This window comes from Nerophis lumbriciformis, linkage group LG10 (genome assembly GCF_033978685.3).
Source record: "Nerophis lumbriciformis linkage group LG10, RoL_Nlum_v2.1, whole genome shotgun sequence".
Lineage (NCBI taxonomy): Eukaryota > Metazoa > Chordata > Actinopteri > Syngnathiformes > Syngnathidae > Nerophis > Nerophis lumbriciformis.
In genome coordinates this window covers 19,070,741-19,091,615 of record NC_084557.2, presented here as the reverse complement: position 1 = coordinate 19,091,615, position 20,875 = coordinate 19,070,741, and the positions used below count along the sequence as shown (strand labels likewise).

General features: G+C 40.3%; 1 protein-coding gene across 2 annotated transcripts in view; it reads right to left on the bottom strand.

Annotated features, from left to right (window-relative positions):
* The window catches only part of LOC133612793 (zinc finger protein 536-like), a 117,548-nt gene extending 102,315 nt beyond the window's left edge, over window positions 1-15,233 (bottom strand). For both annotated transcript variants that reach the window (XM_072913920.1, XM_072913921.1), the window contains exon 1: window positions 14,466-15,233. The gene's annotated coding sequence lies outside the window, so the exon portion shown is untranslated. The remainder of the gene's footprint in view (window positions 1-14,465) is intronic.
* Window positions 15,234-20,875: the final 5,642 nt, after the last annotated feature.

The window sequence follows — 20,875 nt, the reverse complement described above, 5'->3', positions numbered from 1 at the left end:
TTCCTAATTTTGTTGTGATGCCCCGCTGGATGCATTAAACAATGTAACAAGGTTTTCCAAAATAAATCAACTCAAGTTATGGAAAAAAATGCCAACATGGCACTGCCATATTTATTATTGAAGTCACAAACTGCATTATTTTTTTTAACATGCCTCAAAACAGCATCTTGGAATTTGGGACATGCTCTCCCTAAGAGAGCATGAGGAGGTTGAGGTGGGCGGGGTTGCGGTGGGGGGGTGCGTTAGGGGGTAGCGGGTGGTGTATATTGTAGCGTCCCGGAAGAGTTAGTGCTGCAAGGGGTTCTGGGTATTTGTTCTGTTGTGTTTATGTTGTGTTACGGTGCGGATGTTCTCCCGAAATGTGTTTGTCATTCTTGTTTGGTGTGGGTTCACAGTGTGGCGCATATTTGTAACAGTGTTAAAGTTGTTTATACGCCCACCCTCAGTGTGACCTCTATGGCTGTTGACCAAGTATGCATCGCATTCACTTGTGTGTGTGACAAGCCGTAGATATTATGTGATTGGGCCGGCACGCCACCAATATTGCTGTCTGGGTGGAAATCGGGAGAAATTCGGGAGAATGGTTGCCCCGGGAGATTTTCGGAAGGGGCACTGAAATTCGGGCGTCTCCCGGGAAAATCGGGAGGCTTGGCAAGTATGACTGGGAGACGTAACTGCTCTGTACTTCTCCCTACGTCCGTGTACCACTCCGTACAGCGGCGTTTTAAAAAGTCATAAATTTGACTTTTTAAAACCGATACCGATAATTTCCGATATTACATTTTAAAGCATTTATCGGCTGATAATATCGGCAGTCCGATATTATCGGATACCTCTATGCTCACCGAAACCAGAGTTGTATCTACTTCCGCTGGCGGGCTACGTCTTTCCCCGCACACACGGGTGACGTAGCTTGGACGAAGATGACAAAAAAGTTGCCTGCGGGTCGCATTTCCGTTTAGACTGAAGTCACATTTAAAAAGATCAGAATCCAATCGGATTCGGACTACCTCCTGATGTGGCCCAAATCTGAGGCAAAAAGATCAGATTTGAAGCACTTTGGAGCGTTTAGAGTGGCAAAAAATCTGATGTGTGTCACTTGAGGGCAAAAAAATCTGATTCGGTGTCAAGTGTAAATGCCTTATATGGGGGGGGGGGGGTGTTAGGATACCAGCAGGCACAAGACATTGATACAACGTTGCTTATGCATACAATTCCTTTAGAACTGACTTTAAAGCAACATAGCATTATTGGATCTGTGTTGTTGGTTGGGAAATGACCAAATATCAATGGTCAAATCAACATTACAACCTGACATAGAATAAACGTCGTCAAAAAGCATTTTGTTTCAGCGTTGTATTTGTGTTGTAGCATAATGGTTGGGAAATGTCAAAAATTCAATGGTCAAATCAACGTCAGAACCTGACATTGATTAAACATCGTCAAAAAGAATGTTGTTTTAACATTAACCTAATTCAACAATTTCTCACCATTGTTTTAATGTATTGTTCCTGCTGGGATAATTCTAAAATATAGAATTATGGTGAAAACAGCAGCAACCCGGAGGTGCAAGACTTTATTTAGTTCTATTTATTTATTATTTATTTACTGTATATATTTTTTTTTTAATTTGATTTTATTTTATTTTTTTATATTAATCTTCATATGTCTTACTTTTATTGTATTCTTCATCTGTACACATGGTTCTTACTATTTTACAAGTTGTATTATTTTTATTTTCCAACGTTCCTCAGATGAGCCATCTGCCTCAGGGGTTATCGGCCGTGCTTGTGGGGGCGCCTTTGTGTCATCGTCCTGGTGGCCATGGTCTGATGACCTCCTAAGGGCAGATGGCTCCTGTGATAGTGTTTACTCACATGTCTCCTCTGTACTCAGCCATGCAATCATTGGTTCATATAGTTGCATATGTGTGTATGTTGTATGTGTGTGTGTGTTTATGTTTGGTATCTGTATCCGTGCGTACGTATGTGATAATGGGGGATATGGGTCAATTGTTTTAACTTTGTAAGGCACTTTGCGTTGCATTTCTTTTATGTATGAAAAGCGCTTTATTAATAAAGCTTGATTGATTGATTGTCAGGCATCTGGTCAGGATGTCACCCGAACGCCGCTCTAGGAAGGTGTTTAGGGCATGTCCGACCGGTAGGTGGGCACGGGGAAGACCCAGGACACGTTGGGAAGACTATATCTCCCGGCTGGCCGGGGAACACCTCGGGATCCCCGGGAAGAGCTCAACGAAGTGGCTGGGAAGAGGGAAGTTTGGGCTTCCCTGCTTAGGCTGCTGCCCCCGCGACCCGACCTCGGATAAGCGGAAGAAGATGGATGGATGGATGGATGATGGATTGATTAAATTTGATTTTATTGCACTCTGGACTGATAACCGTTCACACTCACATTGACACCTACTAAGCAGGAGTTGATGCAAAAGTCAGCCGTACGAACCACTAAACTACAAGTGATCTAAAAAAAAAATGCTTTTTATTTGGTTGAACAGCAAGGTCGCTGCACAGCAGCTATCTCCATTTCACACCTCCAGTGGCCTATCAAACTTTTCCTCCCTGTACTCCTTGTCAATAGGAGCACTGCAGCTTTGACCTTGCTGCTTTTTCACGAGGAGCTCTGTTTATTCTAATTGAGTGTGTGTGCGCGCGCGTGTGTGTGCGTGCGTGCGTGTGTGTGTCCGCGGCCTTGACTTTCTAACAAACACACGAAGGTGAAGTGCCTTGTCGTTGTGTCCGATGTGTAGCAGCTCTGTGTGTTGGCAACAGAGGCAAGTGTTTAATGTGGCAGCTGTTAGCCTCGTGGATTTCCACTAATCACTCTCTCCTGATTACTCTGATGAGTGTATGATGCTCTTAAAAAATCAACCCGCAGTGGAAATAAAAAAAAAAAAGAAAAGAAAAATAATTATCATCATCTCCCTAAGTAGTGCAGCTGCACCCGCCTGCAATAATTACAACTAGAACAGGGGCGCCTTCTCCCATCACTTACAACCACTTATTATTAGAGGTAACGCTAATTGGTGCGGCGGTGGGCGACAATTCGTGGTGGGGTTTGTCGTTAAGAAAAAAACCCTGAAAGTTATGGCACATTAGTGGTCTTGAAGCCAGTGTAGTGTATTAAAGATTGCATGCTGAGATGCGCCAATAGACTGAGCCGGGGGGGTTGTAGACGCCCCTATCAGTAGCCCCTTGGTTGCACGGACCGCTTTGCCCTCGCTCCGCCCCCCTCCCCCTCTCTGCCTGGCAGAAACAATTAACATTTTCATAAAAACAATTCCCTGCCTCCAATAGTCCGATGTAATTTGTTTTCCATCTCTGTTCATTAATCATTGTTTAAATCGGTGAGCCATCCCCTCCTCTCTGCCATCTGCACTCAGCTGTGTTACAGATATGACACCTTCCGCCCTAATGGAAGCTGACAGCCAGGAGAGGAGGCCTGTGGAAAATAGCTTCCTGCGTGTGCACTTCCACCTCACACGGTGCCAGCAGGTGAGAGAGGGGGCATCTAATAGCTTCTGATTAGTCTCAAATGCAAACACGTTGCAGCCGCCAGCGTGCAACACTCACACGTCTGTATTTAACTGTGACTGCGAAAAGATTGCGACGATACAGCAGTGAAAAGGGAGACTAATATCCTTCAAAACAATGCCCTGCCCGCGTTGCCAAAGTTCCTCACCGCTCCTCGACTTAAATTAGTGCAGCGCTCTGACAATATGCTATTGTTTTCCTGGAATTGGGAGCAAGGTTATTAATTATTCACCGTTGTGTTCTCATATCATTCGGCTATGCTTTTCACTGTATTGCCTCATAGATCAAATACTTAGGGGCCATGGTGCTCCCGAGGCAACATCCTGAAGACATTTTTTTATCACAAAAGCTGGCGTTGGTGAGATGACAAGTTTCCTGAAGAGTTGAGACAAATAACTTTGCTGAGAGCCTGAACAGCTTAGGCATTTTTACTGAGAGCAAATCCGACTCAATGAGGTGCCAAAAAGTTCAAATGCTGTTCGGATCATGTGCTCTGTTCAAACAAGAGGAGGGGGTTGCCAAACCCCAGCTTTGTCATAGGCGCTACCGCGAGTGCAGTTTAGGGATGAAATGAATAACGGTATAAATGATAAACCATCAGCGTTTTAAATCACAATGATCAAAAATCTTGATTAATAACTGCACTTATTTTTATTTTATTTTTTGTCCTGTCCAGCTTCTCAGGTAAATCATATAGTTGATGTCGATGCCCATGTACAGATTTACTTTACAAAAGAGAAGTGTGGGATACATCTCTTGTTGCCTTATTTGTATTTGACATTATTAAATGGATTTATATTATCATTTGGTGCAGCCGGGCCGGAGCGGGAGGGGATGGAAAGAGAAAAAAAGTAAGACAGAGGGGAAATTGCGGGGACGAGAAGGGGGATAAGACAAAGAGACAACTACAACAACAAACACAACAATAACAACAACAATAGAACAACATCAGCGAATACGATATGTACAAATATGATTGTAAAAATGACAGCAAAGAAGCAATTAGTGAAATAAATATTAATAACACAAAAATGACAATGAGCAATATTACACTACAAATGGAGCAATGCAAATACCAATAGAAATAACACTATTGATAATGAATAATAATATATTACCTCTATTATCAACAATATGCAATAATACATATATGTAATGATAACTTCAAATACAAAAGAAGGCAGATAAATGGAGGGGAAGAAAGAGAAGCGAACTGTATTAACCTTGTAGATTGTTATAGTAACAATAGGTTAAGCTTTGTCAGTGAGCCATGTGCTCCCCATTTTCCCCTAGGGCAACAACGTAATATATGTTTGATGAAACGTGATTATATGCATGAGTGTTTGTATGCATATGTGATAACTGCACTTTGATAAACTCGCGGACCGGCTAGCACTAGTTCGCTAGCTTAAATGCTAACATGAATACAAGATACATTTACGTCTTTCCCTAATTTCAAAAGGTTGTTAACCCATTGTAAACGTGTATAAACACAGTGCTGTCTGAGCAACTTAGCTATTCAAGAACACTGTGATAATAATGATAATGTGACAATTTTGGTCACAAAAACCCGTGATATGAAATTTTCATATCGTGACATCCTTAGTGCAGTGATACCTGGGTTTTCGACAAACTTTTGCCTCGGTAATCATAAGGCCAAATATTGCCCACATGACAAACGAGTCCATTAGCATTTTGTGGAATTGAGTGCCCAAACTGTTGACAAAGTGACTTAAGCGGGGGCGGTATAAGTATTGTATCGTTTTGGGCCTTTTTTCCACAGGGCAACGGCATTTTGGGTGCCCAACAACTAAAGCTACAGTGATTATTGGATTAATTTGATGAGAAAAAAGCTTCCATTTATCGTTTATTGAGTGTAACTATAACAAATTGAAAAAACTTTTTTCAGGGCTGTCAAAATTAACAAGTTAAAAAATAGTGCATTGATCATGTGACATGCTTTGATTAATCATGCAATTTATTTGGACCGTACAAGCTTTTTTTACCTTAACTGCTTTACAGTCAGTGATCAGATCAATGCGTACGTCAGTACAAATAAACGATATGCATTCAAGTAAAAACGTTCAGAAACGTTCCTGGATGACATTCTGACAATAAAATTCCATTTGTGTAAATTGTGTACACTTATTGGGGGTCTTTTCTTAAGCAAATTTTAATTATGAAAGTGAGTAATCACCTGTAATATAATGGCGTATCCAAATTCCAAATTGTGATTAATCTGATTAACAAAATAAGTAATTGGCAACCCTCGTCTTTATATTTTTTTTAATGAAAGGGAGTAATCACCTGTGATATAATGGCGTATCCAAATTCCAAATTGTGATTAATCTGTTTAGAAAATTATGTAATTGGCAATCCTGGTTTTTATATTTTTTTAATCAAATTCACACAATAAAAATGTTGATAATGTGCATTTATTAGATCAAAAACAATGAAGGATATAGCAAGCAGAAAACATTTTGTTGATGTCAATAAAATACGCATCGAGGCTATGAATATGTTTTATACGATTACTCGATTAATTGAACAAATCAATTCCTAAATTACTTGATTACTAAGAGTACTAAAATAACTATTACTAAAAGAGCAGAATCGTTTTCCTGAGGAAGCTTAGGTCATTTAATGTGTGCATCAAGCTGTTGGAGATCTTTTTTTCAGTCTGCGGTGGCCAGTGCCCTGTACTTTGTAGTGGTTTGTTGGGGGAGCAGCACCAGCAAAAAGGGACTTAAACCGGATTGACAAATTGATCAATTGAACTGCGTGCCAAACTATTGGCACGCAGTTGGAGGCGTTTGTGTCAGTGAGGGACAGGAGGAAAACTGGACAAACTGTTTGCCATCATGGACAATCCTGTCCACCCACTCCACCAGAAAATTGAGGGACAGCGCAGCTCATACTCCAACAGGCTCCTTCAGCTTCGTTCCCACAGTATTCGATTCAAGAACTCCTTCATTCCGCGCTCCATCCAGCTGTATAATCACTCGCCGTACAGCAATAGATGATATCTGTCTATTACCTGACCACTTCTATGTTAGCTACTTCTCTTTGTTTATAATGTATATTTTCTGCTGGATCTACTCTCTATTTCATAATGCCCTTTTTTTTTGCTGCAGATGCTACATATACAGTAATATTGTACATGGTAATTGGGATTTGTTATATATTGTATATATTATATAAAAATAGAATAATATAATATGTCAGTATATATTATATACTGTATATATAATATGCAAATATTACAAAAATTTTATATTTTATATTGCTACAATGGTACATTTTTAGTATACTTAATACCTGCATTATCCTTTCCATCCTTACCCTTTCCATCCTTTGAAACTGAGCTACTGTGTGGAACAATATCCCTTGTGTATCAATAAAGTTTGTCTAAGTCTAAGTCTACTAACATAATCGGTAGCTGCAGCCCTAACAGCAACAATAGTTTTTATAAAAAAAGTTCAAGATTGGGAAAAACTAAGACGCAAACCACTACTTTTTCGGGCGGTATAGCTCGGTTGGTAGAGTGGCCGTGCCAGCAACTTGAGGGTTCCAGGTTCGATTCCCGCTTCCACCATCATAGTCACTTCCGTTGTGTCCTTGGGCAAGACACTTTACCCACACTGGTTAAAATGTAACTTAGATATTGGGTTTCACTATGTAAAGCGCTTTGAGTCACTAGAGAAAAAGCGCTATATAAATATAATTCACTTCACTTCACTAACAGCAACAATAGTTTTTATAAAAAAGTTCAAGATTGGGAAAAACTAAGACGCAAACCACTACTTTTTGAAAACGTCGGCATCCCATCATTTCCATGTGACCAGAACAATGAGAGAGACTCAGGCTGACATTCTCCGGATATTTTGTTATCCAGTGTTCCCTCGCCACTTTGTGGTTCACTTACTACGGTCTCAGATGATCGCAGATCTTAAAGTACTCATGGGCGGGTCTGGGCTAGTTTTGTTTTTTTTCTATCAGCGCAGGTAAAAATAAGATGATAAGTAATCTAAACAAAGGCACGTTGACTAAGAAGATAACACACGTAATTGGCATGTTAGTACGAGACAAGAATGTTGACAGAAATGAAAATCCAATCATATTTAATTTCGTCTTGTCGATGGGTGGGACAAGTTCGTTTTATATCCAACCACAGCTCTTTAAAGTCATACATTGAAAGAGGGGTGAGGGTTAGTTATGAACGAGAGCTAATCAGATGATTTTTCTTGCGAGATGAAAAAACAAAATGTGTGTACTGTGGATACTGTGGATTGTAATATGTGTACACCAGCGATAAAGTGAAGAGGACACATATCATTTTTACTCCTGTGATGCCATCAGCAGGTGCATCATCGATCGTGACATCCACACAACTGTAGGTTAAATCTATTATTTGCTGCTTCCGCTGTTGTGCCAAAAACTGATTCCAATGGCTTTCGGGCTATGTCTGTCCACAATTGGTTACTACGTTTAAGACAAACTCTTCATGGTTATTGTAACAATATGTGTTTGAAATTATCCAAGCCTTTATTTTGTCCGATAAATGAAGGATGTTGGACATTTCTATGGTAATAATGAGATTGTAAAGGACTGTTGTTGATCGGATGATGATGTGCTAAAACCTCTTTCTTGTACAGAAGCGACATACAATATTGACTGCTCTTTGTTCATGCACATGATAAATATTAATAAAGTGTTTGAATGTATTCATTGAAGAGAGTTGCATATATGATAATGAAGTACATACTGTACTGTTTACGTGTTGAAGTACCCTTTATGCCCATAAGAGAGCTACATACAGTATATGATAATGAAGTACATACTGTACCGTTTACGTGTTGAAGTACCCTTTATGCCCATAAGAGAGTTACATATAGTATATGATAATGAAGTACATACTGTACCGTTTACATGTTGGAGTACCCTTTATGTCCATAAGAGAGTTACATGTATGATAATGAAGTACATACTGTACTGTTTACGTTTTGAAGTACCCTTTATGCCCATAAGAGAGCTACATACAGTATATGATAATGAAGTACATACTGTACCGTTTACGTTTTGAAGTACCCTTTATGCCCATAAGAGAGTTACATACAGTATATGATAATGAAGTACATACTGTACCGCTTACGTGTTGGAGTACCCTTTATGTCCATAAGAGAGTTACATGTATGATAATGAAGTACATACTGTACTGTTTATGTGTTGAAGTACCCTTTATGCCCATAAGAGAGTTACATACAGTATATGATAATGAAGTACATACTGTACCGTTTACGTGTTGGAGTACCCTTTATGTCCATAAGAGAGTTACGTGTATGATACTGAAGTACATAGTGTACCGTTTACGTGTTGAAGTACCCTTTATGTCTATAAGAGAGTTACATATATGATAATGAAGTACATACTGTACCGTTTGCGTGTTGAAGTACGCTTTATAACCATAAGAGAGTTACTTATATGATAATGAAGTACATACTGTACAGTTTACGAGTTGAAGTACCCTTTATGTCCATAAGAGAGTTACATATATGATAATAATGATAACTGTACTGTTTACGTGTTGAATAACCCTTAATACCCATAAGAGAGTTACATATATGATAATGAAGTACATACTGTACTGTTAACGTGCTGAAGTACCCTTTAAAAAGCTAAGATCTACTCCAAACAACAACTTAGAGATTCACAGTAATATTTTGATATTGACACATGTCATCTGTGTATCTTCTAAGGGTATTCCAGTAATCTATGCACTGATGAGATGTGTCAATATCAAAGTATTACTTTGAATCCCTTTTCGGCAACCAAGAATACATTGATTTAGTGAATACATCCAAACACTTTATTAATATGTATTATGTGCATGAAGTTAATATTGTATGTAGCTTTTTAAACAAGAAATAGGTTTTAGCACATCAACTTTAGATCAACAACACTCCTTTTCAATCTCATTAATACCATAAAAAAGGCAAGCTCTTTAAAGCTTAAATAATTTCAAACGCATATCCTTACAATAACTACAAATATAAAGTTTTTGTCTTGCATGTAGTAATCGTGGACAGACGAAGCCACAGAAGGGGCCCCCCTGATAAAAAAAAAAAATTCTGCAGCCGGGTCCGACCATTGGGTATATTGAGATTTGAGTACCAATTTAAGTTTACATGTTAAATTTACATTGGCTTAAGAGTGTCTTTTAAGAGGATACTGTAGGTGTGTTCATAAATGTGTTTGAAAGCTGCATTTTAACTAACTAACTTTATAGTATAATCACTGGATACATATAACAATTTAATTAAGTTTTTTTCTTATATACATATATATATATATATATATATATATATATATATATATATATATATATATATATATATATATATATATATATATATATATTCTGTTCAAACTTTTATGGACAGAATTTCTAGGCGCAGTCAAGGCGTTGTGGGGATCCGGTTTGGTGGCTGCAGGATTAGGTGTCTGCTTTTTGCAGATGATCTGGTTTTGATGGCTTCATCTGGCCAGGATCTTCAGCTCTCACTGGATCGGTTCACAGCCGAGTGTGAAGCGACTGGGATGAGAATCAGCACCTCCAAATCCGAGTCCATGGTTCTCGCCCGGAAAAGGGTGGAGTGCCATCTCCGGGTTGGGGAGGAGACCCTGCCCCAAGTGGAGGAGTTCAAGTACCTCGGAGTCTTGTTCACGAGTGAGGGGAGAGTGGATCGTGAGATCGACAGGCGGATCGGTGCGGCGTCTTCAGTAATGCGGACGCTATATAGATCTGTTGTGGTGAAGAAGGAGCTGAGCCGGAAGGCAAAGCTCTCAATTTACCGGTCCATCTACGTTCCCATCCTCATCTATGGTCATGAGCTTTGGGTTATGACCGAAAGGACAAGATCACGGGTACAAGCGGGCGAAATGAGTTTCCTCAGCCGGGTGGCGGGTGTCTCCCTTAGGGTGAGAAGCTCTGTCATCCGGGGGGAGCTCAAAGTAGCCGCTGCTCCTCCACATCGAGAGGAGCCAGATGAGGTGGTTCGGGCATCTGGTCAGGATGCCACCCAACGCCTCCCTAGGGAGGTGTTTCGGGCACGTCCGACCGGTAGGAGGCCACGGGGAAGACCCAGGACACGTTGGGAAGACTATGTCTCCCGGCTGGCCTGGGAACGCCTTGGGATCCCCCGGGAGGAGCTGGACGAAGTGGCTGGGGAGAGGGACGTCTGGGCTTCCCTGCTTAGGCTGCTGCCCCCGCGACCCGACCTCGGATAAGCGGAAGAAGATGGATGGATGGATATACATATATATACAGTATATATATATATATATATATATATATATATATATATATATATATATATATATATATATTTATCAGACTTTGGCTAAAATGATAGTTAATACTATTTTTCACACAACTTTGTCTCTCAGTTGTTAGCTCTAGCTAACAAGCTAACTATCTTACCAAGGAGAGTCGCAGAACACACCCCCCAGATGTCGGACAAGTCTCCACTCAAAATGCTCGCGGGTAACAGAAAAACCATGAGAAGCAAGTTATTTGTGTATTTGACGTGTTTAAGTTGAAATGTTTCCAAACTTTCAAAGTTTGGAATAGACTGCATACTCCAGCCTCCTCCAATAACAATATATATCATTATTTATTATTTGGCAAACAAATGATAATAGAACATTTCAAAACAGGTTACAAAGGCTCCTGTTTTAGCTACTGACACATCCATCAATCCATCCATTTCCTATCGCTTGTCCCTTTCGGGGTCGCAGGGGGGTGCTGGAGCCTATCTCAGCTGCATTCGGGCGGAAGGCGGGGTACACCCTGGACATCACAGGGTCAACACAGATAGACAGACAACATTCCCACTCACATTCACACACCAGGGCCAATTTAGTGTTGCCAATCAACCTATCCCCAGGTGCATGTCTCTGGAGGTGGGAGGAAGCCGGAATACCCGGAGGGAACCCATGTAGTCACGGGGAGAACATGCAAACTCCACCCAGAAAGATCCCGAGCCCGGGATTGAACTCAGGACCTTCATATTGTGAGGCACATGCACCTGTTCCACTGTGCTGCCCCTGCTGACACATGCAGTAACATATTGCATAATTTCCAGCTGTATTATTTTGGCAAAACTAATATTAATCTATTTGTTAATTTAATATATGGATGCTTTCTGTAGTAACATGTTTTGATTGATTGAAACTTTTATTAGTAGATTGCACAGTACAGTACATATTCCGTACAATTGACCCCTAAATGGTAACACCCGAAAAAGTTTTTCAACTTGTTTAAGTCGGGGTCCACGTTAATCAATTCATGGTTGTATCTACACCTATGCTAAAATGTTTTTTAAAAAAAAAGGTATTCTTCTGTTGTTTGGATACTTAACATTAGTTTTGGCCGATACTACAAATTTGGGTATCGATCTCATACCAATACAGAGGCAGTATTGGTCATACTGATACTGATACTTCAAGTTTTCAAGATCAGTGAATGATTACAATTTTTGATCACAATTATAATCCGACAAAAAACACAGGATGGGGTTGTCACAACATCAATTAAATATTAAAATTATTTCCACATTCCCTTTTATTAAAAACTACTGTTGACTTTTATTTAATAACAAAAATGACAAAAAAATAATAATTTTGCGATCATAAAAAAGGTTGATTAATTCACGGTAGTATCAACCATATACTGATACTATAATTGATATCGCTACGGTCAATATTTGCATCGATCCACCCACCAATGATTACGCTCAAAAGTTCTCGGTTAGCGGTTAACAACCACCATCCTCCTACGGTGTGTGTAGCATGTTCAGCTATAGTCCTTGTCATCCAGTCATCCAGTCCCCCAAGAGACGTATTTTATTTGCCGCCATGGAGGTGAGGATTAGTAATTCCGAAGCTGCACTGTGGAGGGACATTAGTCGCCAGTTAGGATGCTACATTGCGTTGACGCTGTCAAATTAATATTGTATATCGTCTATGTCGCGCAACCCTACATCCTTAGTGCATATGACAAGTGGAAGTATATTGCTACACAATTTTTTTCTTTGAATTCAGTGAATTTATGAATATTTTTACTATCATTTTATTTTTCGTGATAATTTTATTTGCCTTCTTGTCATTTTTTGCATCTCAACAGAATTGCCTTGTTTATGAATTGTGCTCTATAAATAAACCTGCCTTGCCTGTGATGATCTGTAACGTGTATGGACGTGATTTTTCAGTCTTTTTCAAATCAAATAATCCACCATGGGGCCAAAGAAAGTTGCGAATACAAGCGCTTTGATAATAAAGGTCGGAAACGACTCCCCTCCTTCTTTTCACTCATCGCCGTCTTTGCCAACAGAAGTATTCAATAAAGGTGAAAGTTCATCCATCACTTATGTGTTTATATTATATGTTTTCTGCAAGTCTAAAACACATTAAATGGATTGCCATTATTTCTTTGATTTGGTTTTTTTACATCTGACCTTTTGCCTTAATTCCTCTCCGCATTGTTGCAGATTTAAACAGGATTAAATTGAACAAAAAACACTTTTTTTTAAAGCCTATACAAAAACTGTCACACATGAGCCTAGTTACAAAACTCTTATTTTGGGGGGGTTGCTACATCAGTTCTAACAAGGGCAGCAACAGCAGTATAGTAGTGGAGTAAATGATGTGTATATTCAAAGCTGAATATTTCATGTTGATTGATCGCACCGACTTCCACCCACCTGCTCCTCCTCCTGTCCCACCGGAGCTGGCATGAGGAGAATTCAGTAATTGAGAGGAGCAGAGCGTGGTCTCCCTTTGCTCATATATGACAGATGGGGCATCATCGCTTCAAAGGAGAGCATTTGGAAACAGGAGGAAGGGGGACAAGAGGCTAAGGGATGCTTTGAAAGGGGGCTGTACAGGTGACACGTCAGGGTGCACTGACAAGTCTGCTAGGTTTGAATCACAATTTTGACAATATCAACAAAATATATTTGATTTATGCTCTTTTTTTATGTATCAGTTGGTTGTGTGTTACAGATTGAGTAGCGGAAGTGAACCAACACATGTGTTAGAAATTGCTATAAAACAGAATTAGGATTAAATAAAGGATTAAATAAGGTCTGCTTCTTCCTACTCCTTTTCGGACATGCCAGCTGTAATGAGAAACTGGAAATATGTGATAGACTTAAACAAACTTTATTGATCCACGAGGGAAATTGTTCCACACAGTAGCTCGGTTACAAAGGATGGAAAGGGTAAGGATGGAAAGGATAAAGCAGGTATAAAAATGTACCATAGTAGCAATATAACATATATGTAATATTTACATATTATATATACAGTATATAATATATACTGATATATTATATTATATGTGTATATAATAAATACAATATATTAACAATGTATTGTGATGTACTATATTGTAACGGTATGCATGTTAAAAGTAAACTAATACCCATAATACCAATAAGAAAATAAACTCAATATTGCAAAACAACTAAAAAAAAAAGAGTGTAATCAATACAAAAACATAAAGCAATATGAACCAAATAACAATAAATTAAAAAAAACGATCGATGTCTTTAGGTTAGTATCGACCCGCTGTCGATGAATGGATCGATCCACCCACTCGAGTAGGAGCAAAATGAAGACGCAATAAAAAACTATATAAAACTGATTTATATGGTCTAACTCTCTTCTAAATCATCCCCAAACTTATTAAAGGTGTGTTTAGAATGTTAACACATAAGTTGAATTCCGAGTGAATAGCAGAAACGCAGTCAAAACCGCGCGGCAAATATGTCCATAATGAGCATATTCGCGGTTATTAACACATATTTTTGAAACTTTTCGGAGGCAACTTGACGAAATGTTAACGAGTCTTACCTGACTTGGACAGGTGTCGTCAAGGGGACGTGGCCGCGCGATGACTGACACGATTTTATTAAAAAAATTAAAAAAAATGTTTCCTTTTAAGAAGAAAAAAAAGTGTTTTCAATAAGGTCGCCCTCTTGGCTGTCGGGTATTTCCGCCGGGGAAGAAAGATGTGCCGCAATGTTCCAGTTGGACTCGGGAATATTTGCGTTTATGAGTCTTGTGTCTCCTTCATCTGGACGCCGACGTGGAAGTGGAACAGACGCGCGCCGTGCGTAAAAATGTGCAGCGGCGCATCATCCATCCCGCTCATATGCGTCTATTTGAATATTTAATTAGCTATTATGCATGTCACATTCGATACCAGCACACACTGGACGCTTTGTGCGGGTGGGAGAAAGAAAAAAAAAACAGGCGAGAGTTCCTTTCAGCACTTTCGCGATTGTGGAGCTGTCAATACAAATTGATTGTGAGAATGCTGGAAAGCATAAAATATCACACTCGCAGTGTCATAATTATTTTTCCGCCCTATTTTCTGTGCACCTTTTTCTCATTCATGACACGTGTGCTACCATTTATTGATTTTCCAAAAATGCCCACATTTCTATGGAATCAGACATTTTCCAGGACATTTCAAAATAAAAGGACAATTTTTCTAACTTCCACAATTCCAACTTTTTTTCAACCGATTCAAAGCACTCCACCATCAACATTTCAAACAAACTAATAATTTTGCAAGTGCAAAAAATTCCCGCTTTTACCGGAGTTTCCACTTTTCAATTCACTAATCCCTCCTTAAATGCTGTTAATTCAGGGGTCTCCAAACTACGGCCCGCGTAACCGCTTACGGTCCGCCAGCGTCCAAAATCCGGCCCGCGGGAAGTCCCAAGTTAAAAAAATATATATTTAAATGTGTTTTTTTTTGTTTTACATATACTGTGTATATATATATATATATATATATATATATATATATATATATATATATATATATATATATATATATATATATATATATCAATCAATGACAATGTTTATTTATATAGCCCTAAATCACACGTGTCTCAAAGGGCTGCACAAGCCACGACATCCTCGGTTCAGAGCCCACATAAGGGCAAGGAAAAACTCACAACCCAGTGGGATGTCAATATGAATGACTATGAGAAACCTTGGAGAGGACCGCAGATGTGGGTGCCCAAAACCCCCCCCACCACCACCACCACCACCACCATCATCTAGGGGAGACCAGATGCAATGGACGTCGAGTGGGTCTAGCATAATATTGTGAAAATCCAGTCCATAGTGGATCTAACATAATAGTGAGAGTCCAGTCCATAGTGGATCTAACATAATAGTGAGAGTCCAGTCCATAGTGGGGCCAGAAGGAGACCATCCCGAGCGGAGACGGGTCAGCAGCGCAGAGATGTCCCCAACCGATGCACAGGCGAGCGGTCCACCCCGGGTCCCAACTCTGGACAGATATATATATATATATATAGATATATATATATATATACATATATATATATATAGATATATATATACATATATATATAGATATATATATAGATATATATATATATATATACATACATATATATATACATACATACATACATACATACATACATACATACATACATACATACATACATACATACATACATACATATATATATATATATATATATATATATACACGTTAGGTCAGGAAAAAACACAGAGGCTATTTCATCCCTACAAGCCTTGGTAGGTTTCTCTGCTCTTCAGGGGATGACCTAACGTATATTCCGCTCTACCCCGGTATTGAGCACTGTATAACGGATAAACCACAGAAAGCTCAAGTGTGTATACATATATATATACTGTATATATATATGTATGTATGTATGTATGTACGTATGTACATATATATATATATATTAGAGATGCGCGGATAGGCAATTATTTCATCCGCAACAGAAAGTCGTCAACCATCCGCCATCCACCCGATGTAACATTTGATCAGAACCGCACCCGCCCGTTGTTATATATCTAATATAGACGATGCAAGGCATAAGTGAGGTTATAAAGCTTTTGCCTGTTAAAGAAAGGAGACTGATCCAATGCAGCATAGACATTCGCGTGCCACGCTGTCACGACCCAGACGCACACCAGTGCGCAATCATATGGGAGCCGCGCTGAGCGCACCTCCAAGCGCATCTCGCTGCCGGCGACGGCCGGGTATGGCCTAGTTGATTCGGCAGGTGGGTTGTTACACATTCCTTAGCGGGTTCCGACTTCCATGGCCACCGCGTCCTGCTGTCTATATCAACCAGGGTGAGCCCCACCCCTTTCGTGAGCGCACTGCGCGCGAAGTCACCCCTGTTACGCGCCCCCGGCAACAGGGGTGGCGGGCAGGTAAGCTGCGCGGGCAGGTAAGCTGCGCGGGCGGAGCGCGCGGAGTGACCCCTGTTACGAGCCGCCGGCCACGGGGGTGGCGGGCAGGTAAGCTGCTTACCTGCTGCGCGTGACGCCGGCCGCGGCGAAGGCGGACGAGGCGGGGTGTCGGTGCGGTGGGCGCGGTGGTGACCCTGGACGTGCGTCGGGCCCTTCTCGCGGATCACCTCAGCTACGGCTCCCGGTGGGGCCCTCTCGGGGGAAGGGGCCTCGGTCCCGGACCCCGGCGAGGCGTCCCTTCTCCGCTCCGTAAAAGTGTCCATCTCTTTTTTATTTTTTCTTCTGTTGTGGCATATGCAGCAGGTGCCTGCTCGTTTTTCGTATGTGGGTAACAACATTTAACTATGTATATATATTTCCGAATTGGTTTAACTGCCACCCGCCTGAATCTATTTAAAATCTAATTTTTTTTTATTTCAACCGCCCGACCCGACCCGACCCGACCCGCGGATAAAATCTAATTTTTTTTAATTTCATCCGCCCGATCCGCGGATTATTCCGCGGACTCCGCGGTTGTGCCCGCAAACCGCGCATCTCTAATATATATCCATCCATCCATCCATTTTCTACTGCTTATTCCCTTTTGGGGTCGCGGGGGGCGCTGGAGCCTATCTCAGCTACAATCGGGCGGAAGGCGGAGTATACCCTGGACAAGTCGCCACCTCATCGCAGGGCCAACACAGATAGACAGACAACATTCACACTCACATTCACACACTAGGGCCAATTTAGTATTGCCAATCAACTTATCCATATACAGCCCGGCCCTCAGCCAAATTGTTTCAACCCAATGCGGCCCCTGAGTCAAAAAGTAGACTCCTGTGTTAATTGGTTCCGGACATGATCGCAATAAATGCATTTCCGTGAAGTAGTAATAATTAAGTATAAATGTAATACTTTCATAGATAGAGCATAACGGGGATGGTGTGGCGCGGTTTGGGAGAGTGGTCGTGCCAGCAACCTGAGGGTTCCTGGTTCGATCCCCAGCTTCTACCAACCTAGTCACATCCGTTGTGTCCTTGAGCAAGACACTTCACCCTTGCTCCTGATGGGTCGTGGTTAGCGCCTTGCATGGCAGCTCCCGCCATCAGTGTGTGAATGTGAAAATAGTGTCAAAGGGCTTTGAGTACCTTGAAGGGAGAAAAGCGCTATACAAGTATAACCCATTTACCATAATATATATATATTATACTATATATACTATTATAATATATACCGGTATATACTCGCTCGGAAAAGGGTGGAGTGCCATCTCCGGGTTGGGGAGGAGATCTTGCCCCAAGTGGAGGAGTTCAAGTACCTCGGAGTCTTGTTCACGAGTGAGGGAAGAGTGGATCGTGAGATCGACAGGCGGATCGGTGCGGCGTCTTCAGTAATGCGGACGCTGTATCGGTCCGTTGTGGTGAAGAAGGAGCTGAGCCGGAAGGCAAAGCTCTCAATTTACCGGTCGATCTACGTTCCCATCCTCACCTATGGTCATGAGCTATTGGGTTATGACCGAAAGGACAAGATCACGGGTACAAGCGGCCGAAATTAGTTTCCTCCGCCGGGTGACAGGGCTCTCCCTTAGAGATAGGGTTAGAAGCTCTGTCATCCGGGGGGAGCTCAAAGTAAAGCCGCTGCTCCTCCACATCGAGAGGAGCCAGATGAGGTGGTTCGGGCATCTGGTCAGGATGCCACCCGATCGCCTCCTTCGGGAGGTTTTTAGGGCACGTCCGACCGGTAGGAGGCCACGGGGAAGACCCAGGACACGTTGGGAAGACTATGTCTCCCGGCTGGCCTGGGAACGCCTCGGGATCCCTCGGGAGGAGCTGGACGAAGTGGGTGGGGAGAGGGAAGTCTGGGCTTCCCTGCTTAGGCTGCTGCCCCCGCGACCCGACTTCGGATAAGCGGAAGAAGATGGATGGATGGATGGATATATATATTATGGTAAATAATAACAAAGTAGCTGGATTGACGGGTCAAATAGATTATATATATATATATATATACATATATATATATATATATATATATATATATATACAGTATATATATATATATATATGTATAAATAAATATATATACATTTATAAATATATATGTATAAATGTATATATATATATATATATTTCACCCGTCAATCCAGCTAGTTTATTATTTACCATATATATATATATATATATATATATATATATATATATATATATATATATATATATATATATATATATATATATATAAATATGAATATATATATATATATATATATATATATATATATATATATATATATGTATAAAAATATATATATATATATATATATATACATATAAATATATATATACATATATATATATATATTTACATATATATATATATTTGACCCATCAATCCAGGTAGTTTGTCAAGTAGTTGTTTTAAAATATATACTTAAGTACAGGGATTCTAAAACTATGATAAAAGTACCACTAGTGGTTCGCGGGCTCCACCTAGTGGTATGTCAAATAATCACTTGATTAAAGTCCAACATTTTATTTTCCTATATTCAAAGACAGTGGTACTGTTCAAACTGTGTGTAATGTTACAGTGGCCTAAAATATAAAATGCATTTGTTAAATAAAACTTCTGCCTTGTTTTTAGTGAATACGTATGCCTACTACGCTACTGAATTTTTTTTTTTTTTTTTTGGGTGGTACTTGGAGAGCAAGTTTAAGAACCACTAGTAAATTAATTATTGAATTTGATATCCCGTAACTCTTTTCTGACTCATGGAGTTATGCATACTTAAAATAGTTGGTACCATGTGCTCGATTAGGCAGATATGCAGTACTTGCCTGCTTTTTAATGCTCTTGACATTTACAGGTTTTGCCCCCGTGCACCTGTCTGGAGAACAATTCCTTTAAAATCCTCCTTAATCCCTGCAATGTAAATTTTGTAACGTCTCATCCCAGTTTATGTGCGGAGTTTCTTTGAAAAGTAGTTCTGCTCTGTTGGAGCACACACCTTCGCAGATGAACCTCCATTAAGACCATTGATCTGTGTCTCACCAGCCCAATGCCAGCATGTTAAACGCGGCCTAATCTGTCTCATGCTACCTGGATTTTCATATTGGAGGAATAATCCAAGGGTCCGAGTCACCTCAGATTCTGTTTTTAAAAGCTCCTTATCAGAGACCCGCACTCCCGGCGTTCAAACTAAAAAGGCAATGATAGCCTTTCAAGCTCACAAGCTACGGATTTAATCAAAGCAGCTTGGGCGAAAATGAAGTTCAAGTGTGTGTGAGTTCCATAATCGTGTCGAAAAACAAAAAGTGATTTCAGTCCACACCCATATTAGGGTCATGTCTGTGGAATTCTCCCCCTTGAGGACCCCGTGACTACCGAAACGGTTCAAAATGATAGCGGTCGGTGCCGTTGAGCAATCACAAATACCAGCCGGTTACGCAACAATGAACCAAAGTCAACCTTGAAGGATTAAACAACAATGCGGATTAGGTTAATTTGGGAATTGTGAAACTTAATCTCAGAAATAACAAGCGATCATACTGGAAGTCTTTATTTCTTAAGTCATATGATCTTTTTTTTAAGGCTGCATTAATTCACAGAGAGATATCCTAGCGCAAAAATCAGCAACCTGCGACGTAAAAAAAAATAGGATGAAAAATGTTTTTTGTTGTGACGCAAACCTTCCTAATTGTTAGAAAGCCCACTGTTTAATAGGTTTGTGTTTATGCTTCACTGATGAGAATATTTGGCGAGCGTCGTTTTGTCCTAATTTCAGCGGCCCTTGAACTCACCATTGTGTGGACTGTGACTCAACAGTTTGTTTACATGTGTCACTTTCTCCGACGCTGCCACAGATAGACGTGTTTGATGCCACTCCTTCTTTGTCTAATTTTGTCCACCAAACGTTGTATACTGTGCGTTAATGCACAAGGGTGAGCTTTGTTGATGTTATCGACTTGTTGGAGTGCTAATCAGACATATCTGGTCAGTGCATG